Here is an 8,498-nt window from a genome sequence, read left to right as displayed (position 1 = left end):
TCTGTCTCCTTTTTCCATTCATCTTGGGCATTCAGTAGCTTAGAGCCACACAGGCCAGATGGGGTACAGTGGACAGTGGAGATACTCAGATGGAGCAGATCTGTAGCCCAGACCTGATGCACAGTGTCCACTGCATCTATACATGCCAGGGCTTTGAAGAAACCCATATTCTAAAGAATGTGGGTTTAACTTAAATTTCTATTAGATTACCAGATACATACTCTAGAGGAAGTACAATTCCATTAAATAGGAACTTGCCCCAAATATATTTTGTCTGTTCTCTTTTTGTCTAATAGCTTGTCTTTAGCACTACTTTGCCAAATATTTAAATAAACTAATTTTTAATGAAAACTGCCTTTATTAAATAATTTGCAGTCCCCATGTTTATCAGCCTCCACAGTATTTCCTTTTTTGGCTAACATCAGATAGCTTTCTAGGTCACCTATTCCTTAGAAATAACTCCACAGAGACGGTAAATAGCCAATTGAACCTTAACACCTTCTCCCTCACTGTGTCCTGCTGAAAAACAAAGTAAATTAATTGTGACTCCAGACAACTCGAACCTCATTGTCTTTCACCCCACTGGCAGGCACTCTAGAGTCCTGTGTAGTTGTGTATTGTGTAAACTATATATACTTTATTTCATTTTTCTTCTAAATAAACCAAATATCTGGGTATAGGTATTAAATTTAATTTATTTTGGCTACAATCAAAAGTTTCTTTGTTCTTACAGGGATTATAAAGTCAACGTGTTTCTTCTGTTTTAAACAATTCAATGATGTTTGATGCAGACAGGATATTGTTTGGTTGGGAATATCTTTGACCCTCCTTCCTCAGCTAAAGAGAAAGAAATGGGTCTCTGGAAGGAATTACGGCATGGGCGCTGTGCCCTAGATATGCTGAAGCATCATTAAGTTTTAGGTGCATGGCTTATGGGTCTTCATTTCTGTCTGAAAGTTACAAAACTAATTTTTTTCTTTCTTCCAAGGATTGAAGTTCATTCAGCTAATACAGAAGACATGCCCCTTCACTGATAACACTAATACAAAAAAAGTCTGTAACAAGATCCATTCTCAGCAATACTCTCTTTGAAAAATAGGCAACTTAATCTATCCACAGTGAATATGACCAAATTCTGAAGAACGAATCAAATATTCAAATCTACTAGAATTTTAATTTGAACGCTTATCTGCCCAGTGGTAAATTATTAAAAATTCGTTGCTGACTTTGTCAGCTTTTAAGATAATCTCCTGAATACAGTAGGCACTAGTTATGGAAATGCACATGCAGAACTTGTCCCGTCACACACACCCCCATCTCCCACCTGTGCTTTCCATCTTGTTGGGTCAGCTCCAGGTTAGTCTTTCTTACCCAGAAAAGTGAACATGAGAAATTAGAATTAGAAACCAGTCTACATTCGTGGTGGAGCCAAGCATAGTAAGGTGGGCTCTATTTTGAGGGCAGGAAGCCCTATGGGATGTGTGGTGGTTAGGTTGAAGAAGGTGACAGGGACAGCGAGCCAGCAATGGGACTATGTGGATAAGTGAAAGAGAGAGGGTTTTCTTGTTTGTTTGTTTGTTTGTTTGTTTGTTGTTGGCAAAGTTGTAATTGTGAGAGATTAAAGAAAACACAGAATAGCTGCATCTATAGTTTGGAGAAACTGAAAATGCTTGATGTGAAACAATATAACTTTTAAAATGTTTGCTAAACATTAAGGATATATTAAAACTACCCAAGGCCCACCCTCCACAACTGTGATATTTCTTGAGACTACCAGTAAGAATTTTAATGGTTTTCCATTATATTTTTCCGTCAGACTATTGCTGTTTCTATGAATGAGACATCTTACAACAACAACCCTCATTATTTTTAGGTTGTGCTGGTCACTTTTAGAACAATGGCTTCCTACAGTCCCTCTAGTTCTTTCTTCTCCTCCAAAAGCAAAATACGACTACTAATAATAGGCATTGTCTTTGAAAAGAGTATTTGCCTATGATTAGGTCTCTTTTGGATACTCAAAGCTTTAATGACTTATATTAAAGAGCTAATTGAAATTGACAAGAAAACCACTGAATGTTAATAGGTAAATAATAAAAGTAAAAATTTCATAAAAGAGGAACAAACACTGTAAACATGTATGATTTAATTTTAGTATTAAATTTAAAAAACATTTATAGGACATATGATTACTTGAGAAATACACGCACACGTACACATACACATACACACACATACGCATTTCAGAGTTATTTCCACATTCATGTCTGGTTTCTCAGTATCACTGGTCTCTTTCCTTGGAGTTGCCCCATTTCCCACAATTCTCCTCTTGTCAGGACACCAGAACCTTTCTCTCACTGCTCCTGTAAACCAGGAAGTAAGCACATGAGCTATGTTGGGCCACACAGATGCATGTTCCTGTGAATTTGGCTCTTTTCTATGACAGAAGGACAGAAGAAATGACTGGAGTTCATTCATGACAGCTATGACTACAGAGTATTTCATGCCTTTATAACCTTCTTATTAGCTACCAATTCGTCTTTGACCTCGCTTAGAATACCATTTCAAATACATCTGACAAATTATCTTTTCAGTTAAATTAGCTAGAGTTTATTTGTACTGCCTGCGTGCAAATAACCATAGCTACATATACATGTTTGTATTGCATTTTAAAACTCACTTTTCTTCTAAATGATCTGATTCATTGTGCAAACAGCATCGACACTTAAATGTCATGAAATGCCATTTCACATATACGTTATCACAGCAAACAGCTAATTAAGATACAGTAGTCATAATAGAGTCATTCTGTAAATGTGTATATACAGTTTGTGGACGGGTTTGCAACTTCCTCATCGTCAGCCTGTTCTAGAATCATACATTTTGTTAATTTCTCCATTGAGAGCTTTGCCAGAGGAGAATCCCTAAGAGTGAGTGGGCTGAGAGGTACTTATTTGGGCATGCAAGGATCTGAACTTTATCTTCTACCTTTTTTGCCAAGCAAAGACTTTTGCCAAGCTAGTGTAGAGATTAGCATCATTAATGGTTTGGCACTTGTTAGAAATGCATGGCCACAGGCCATACACTTGACCTGCTGAAACATAGTCTGTATTTCCAGATATTTCATAGGATATGTGTTTATATGTTAAAGTTTAAGATATTTTATTCTACTTCACTTTGCATTTAAAATTTTATAATTCACTACTTTGGCCTCCATTCTAAATATATTACTAGATACCTATATATAGGTCTTTTTCAAACCACTTTAATATCAATTTTGTCATTGTATTTTCTTAATAATCCGGATAGGTATGGGCAGATATTCTGGAAAAGCAACAACTGAAACCTAGATAAGCTGACAGATGAGGTCACCAGCTGTTCAGTGGTACAATGAGAATTAGCACACAAGAGTCTTCACTTAAATAGTTGCTACTGGGCAATCTAAATGAGAATCATTTTAGCAGCAACTCCTTTAATTGGTTTATTCAACAACTAATTGTACCCATCCATGGACCAGGCTCTTATAACTTCAATAATCAGCTGTTTCATTTGTTGGACTGTTCTAAAACTTATATAAAATCCTGTGATTTGACATGTGCTTCTTATATCTTTGACTGTAGACAGAAAAGAATATTTGAATATTTTCCCACAACAGCCCTTCAAATATTGAAAAAGAGTTATCTTGTTCCTTATTGCATCTTTTCTTGTCCAGGGCAAGTTATTTAAATCACTCTCCAATGACACATTATCTAAATCTCTCATCTTGACCATTCCTATTAAGAACACTCAGAGTATGTGGGGCTCTTTAAAAAATAGTTCAAATAATTTATTATAGTCTGACAAATATAAAACAGAAAAGAATAATTACCTCCATGAATCCAGACATTCTTCTTTTATTAAGGCTGTCTAATTGTTAGTCTGCCTTGGTAACAATAATATAATATTTTTGGCTTACACTGAGACTGTATCTTCATTTTAATATAAACTTTTCTCATGTCAGATTTCTGTCATTCTACCTCTAAGCTAATACTTTGGTTATTGTTGTTGGTGGTTTATTTTGTGTCCCTAAATACAGAACATCAATTCTTGTTCAGTGATACCATAACTGCTGTAAACCATCGTTCCAGACCAAGAAAGTCATTTGAAATCTTGGTTGAACTATGAAGACAAGACTGTTGGGACAGATTCTTCCACTCTGAGACAATCAGAGTCAAATTTTCCCTCACTCTCACAAACAAGTAGTACATGTCCAAATAAATCTCCACAGGTCTTCCTAATAACAACCATCATCATTTCAGTAGAACCCATATCCCTACTAAGAACTGTTAAGATTTTGAGAGGCCAATTACACCGTCTTCAAAGTTAAAATCGAGTAATAGCAGATTCAAATGAGCATCACAATATAAGCTTCATTGCTTACAAAACTAATTGGACATTGCAATTTATAGCAGAGGCCAAAATTGACTTTTGGCTTGTGTATACCTCCACTCCTTGTCCCTCATAGGAGGCTACCCTCCTGTGCTGATGCCTGGGAGACAGGAGAAGAGAGAACACATTTAGTCTGCAAGTAGGAAGCTTAAAATCGGAACCAAAGAGATACAAGGAAAGGGGCAGTTTCATTGGACAGAGCCCCTTTCCCTAACCTTACTCATTAATTACTCTACCTCCTGTAGGGAGAGCCACTAAGGGAGGGAGGGGCCGGAATGTTTCTCCAAAATGTTATCTGCTGGGGAATGCAGTGGAAGTCACCTCCCCAGAAAATGGAAGGACCAAAGCAATATGTTTTCCCTATCAAGAAGTCCTGAAACGGTATTTATTCTGCCAAGCAGGCTGTTTGCCATTTCTTGCATGTGATCTGTTTATTTCTTCCTTTAATCCTTTGCAAATACCACTGCTTGATTACAATCCTTCCCATCCCTACCAAAACAAAATCTCCTGTGGAGGGATTATATTATTTTAGATAGCAAATGTGGAACGACCTGAAAATCACTACTTTAAACTTAAATTTGTTTCAAAGGCAGACACACCAACTTCGAATAGCTGCTTATCAGATGGAATAGGGCTCTAAGGTATATAGGTGATCAAAGTGCTCACTCTACATTAATAAAACACAGATTAGAGGTAATTCTAATTCTCTGTTCAGCCTTTTTGGAAAAAATTAACATTCCACCAAAACGTCAATGCAGATATTAATCAATGTATATACTTAGAAAAAAAGGAAAGTAATGGTATGCTACTAAAGATTTCAAGAATAAAATTCTAGGTAAATGTAGTTATTGACCATGCTGAAACTTTAAAAAGGTATTGATTTAAAGTAATTTAACTCTGAGTTTTTGTTTTCCTTACTGTAGTTCCAAAAATTGAAAATTCACTCAATCATATAATAGGGTTGATTCCATGTCTTGACTATTGTGAACAAAGCTGTAATGAACATTAGAACACAGATATCTCTCTGAGATCCTGATTTCATTTCCTTTGGATACACATCCAGATGTTGGATTACAGGATTATATGCTAGTTCTATTTTTAATTTTTTAAGGAACTTTCATACTGTTTTCCATAATTGCTATAATAATTTACATTCCCACCACCAATGTACAAAGGTTCCCTTTTCTCTACATTCTTGCCAACAAATATTTTTCATCTTTTTGGTACTAGTTATTCTAACAGATAATATTTCATTGTGATTTTCATTTGCGTTTCCCTGATGGTTAGTGATGTTGAGCAGATTTTCATTTATCTGTTGGCCATTTGTCTGTCTCCTTTTGAGAAATGTCTATTCAGTAGGGTTCTTTGAACATATTTTAGGTTATCTGCTTTCAGAATTTATTGTATACTTTAAAATTGCTGAGAGATTAGATCTTAAATGTTCTCACTACAAAAACATGATAAGTATGTGAGGTGATGGATATGTTAATTGGTTGATTTAATCATTTCACAATGTATACAGATGTCAAAATGCCACATTGTACCCCATAAGTATAAATATTTTTCAGCTATAACTTAATAAAGCAGAAAATATTATAGACCAGGGATCTGCAAGTACTTGTTAATAAAGTAGAATGTAAATATTTTAGGCTTTGAGATTCATTTAGTTCTTATCAAGACTACTCAACTCTGCTCTGCCATTTCACTGAGAAAGCAACTGGTTATTCACAATACAATTGTCAGATTGTGTCCCCCTAAAATGACCATCTTTTTATCTAGATTGTTTAACATTTGTCTCTTAAACATATTTTAATATTTCTACTATTGAAAAGGGCTTTCCAACTTCTGGAGGTTTTATGTCATTTATGCTTAGCAAAAACTTTTCTTTTTTCCCAAAGCAAAAAAGAAGTCTCTTGATTATTAATAAAGTTGAATTATTTTGGACATAGTGAATATAACAATGCATAGACCGAGCTTTACTTCATAAAGATACACAGCATGATCTCACAGTGTGCACATTTAAAAAATCAAGAGAGGGAATATTAAATGTTTGATTAAAGATTTATTATATAAAAATTATTTCCTTGAGAAGAACCTGGAATTGTGAAGAAACACTGTGTCAACTAAGAAAACCCTGTTGTTTCAACTGCAGAGTTTTAAGAAATATCTGCTTTATGTCCTTAATTTGTATCTTAAGATGCCTCTTCTATAACTCTACTTGACAAGATAATAAATAAAACAGTGGGGAGAAACATAATAAGATAGTAAATTATTATTAATGTCAGTAAAATATCATGTTATATAATGTTAATAATTTTAAAATATATTATATAACTATTATTTTAATGGGTATTAATATAATAATTAATATTACTGTTATTATTAAAAAGACAGACATAAAGACATATGTACATATTCCTGGGTCCAGAGATATCAGTCTTAATCTAATGATTGAAAAGAAACTTTTGTTGGAAGATAAAGATTCTAATTTATATTTGGAAGTAAAATGAAAACTTTTCTTATTTTAGCTATGGATATTTTCTCGCTATGATCCAGGTTAAAAATACTATTTTTTTTCCTTTGTCTCAGTTCTTTCCCCAAAGAAACATGTAGGAAGGAAGAAACAGTAATGTTTGCAGAGGAAGACTGCATTCATCTTACCATTTCCTTCTAGAGGTTCTGCCCTACTGCTTGTTAACCGATGTCAGCTGTAGTTGAAACAGTGATGAAAAGCTCTGCAACTCTCCAATGTTATCGCGGATTACTAAGAAATGTAGGGTGATCAGGAATGGTTTTCTCTGTTAAGTACTGATAACAGTGAGCTACATCAGATCAGTTAGATGAGTTAGCTACCCAAAGACATGGTTAAGACTTTGTATTTTGTTAACTGTGGAAGAGTGAAGAAGAGGAAAAGATGCGCAAGCGAGGTGAGCCGTCTCAGCTTGTTGGAAAGCCTGGCACGTAGGAGCACCAAGTGTGGTGTGCAGAGAGATGGTTGTGTCAGTGAACAGCAGTTTGAAGGATTTCCTAGTGAAGGTTAGAAAGTGTTTCTGAAAAACATAGCCCACCTGCAATCTATGGAAGCATCACTAAGACTAATTATTTAAAAATGGAGTTTGTGCTTCCCACTCCATAATCCCACTCCATAATCAACAAACGAGGCACAGTTTGAAAGATACTTTTTACTGTCAATAAATGAAGAAAATGTTTCTGTAAGAGACAAATGACTTACTCACATTTATGTTATGTACCAAATTATATATATGCATATTATACACACATATGTACAGACCCCTAGTTAAACACAATTTATATTATTTTGAAATAGATAATTGCAAGTATATTACTTGATAAATTACTGGGTCATTTAGATTCATACACTAAACCGCAGATTAGCAATCTGAATTGCAATCTCAAAGAAATATTATGATTTCCACATTTACTTCAATTGTGCAAAGATGAGAATATTCAATGTCTCCAAATCAAACAGTTGTCAGAGAATTCCACTATATAGGTTAGCTATAATTCATAAACTAAAATAGAAAAAGAAGAGGAAAAGAAACTCAATGAATCCTACCTCATTTACACCATCACAGCAATACCAATAAGGGATCCATCCTAAAGCAACAGAGCATTTCAGATGTCAGGATATTATTACAAAATGGCCCAAACCCTTTGAAATCTTACGGTCATCCATGCAGTAAATGACTTATTTTTATGTGAAAATAAATCTACACAATAACTTTAGGGTCAGATGTGATACAATTTTAAAGAAAACAATTATTCTACCTAGCTTATCTAAGTTAATGAAATGAAGTAAATGTGCCATTCTTCAGCTGATTGTTCACTGAATGCATGTATTACAAAAAAGGAAAGTTCCAAAATCGATCATCCAAGCTTCTACTCTGGGAATCTAAAGAAATAAGAAAAATATAAATTCAAAGCCAACAAAGAAAAATTAAAAATAAAAATTATAGGAGAAAGAAAAAAAGCCATATGATTATACCATCGATGCATAAAAAGAACTGGCAAAATCCAACATGCATTTATGGTAAAATAAGAACAAACCACCC

This window comes from Mandrillus leucophaeus, unplaced genomic scaffold (genome assembly GCF_000951045.1).
Source record: "Mandrillus leucophaeus isolate KB7577 unplaced genomic scaffold, Mleu.le_1.0 Scaffold784, whole genome shotgun sequence".
NCBI classification, from domain to species: domain Eukaryota; kingdom Metazoa; phylum Chordata; class Mammalia; order Primates; family Cercopithecidae; genus Mandrillus; species Mandrillus leucophaeus.
This window is presented reverse-complemented; position numbering follows the sequence as displayed.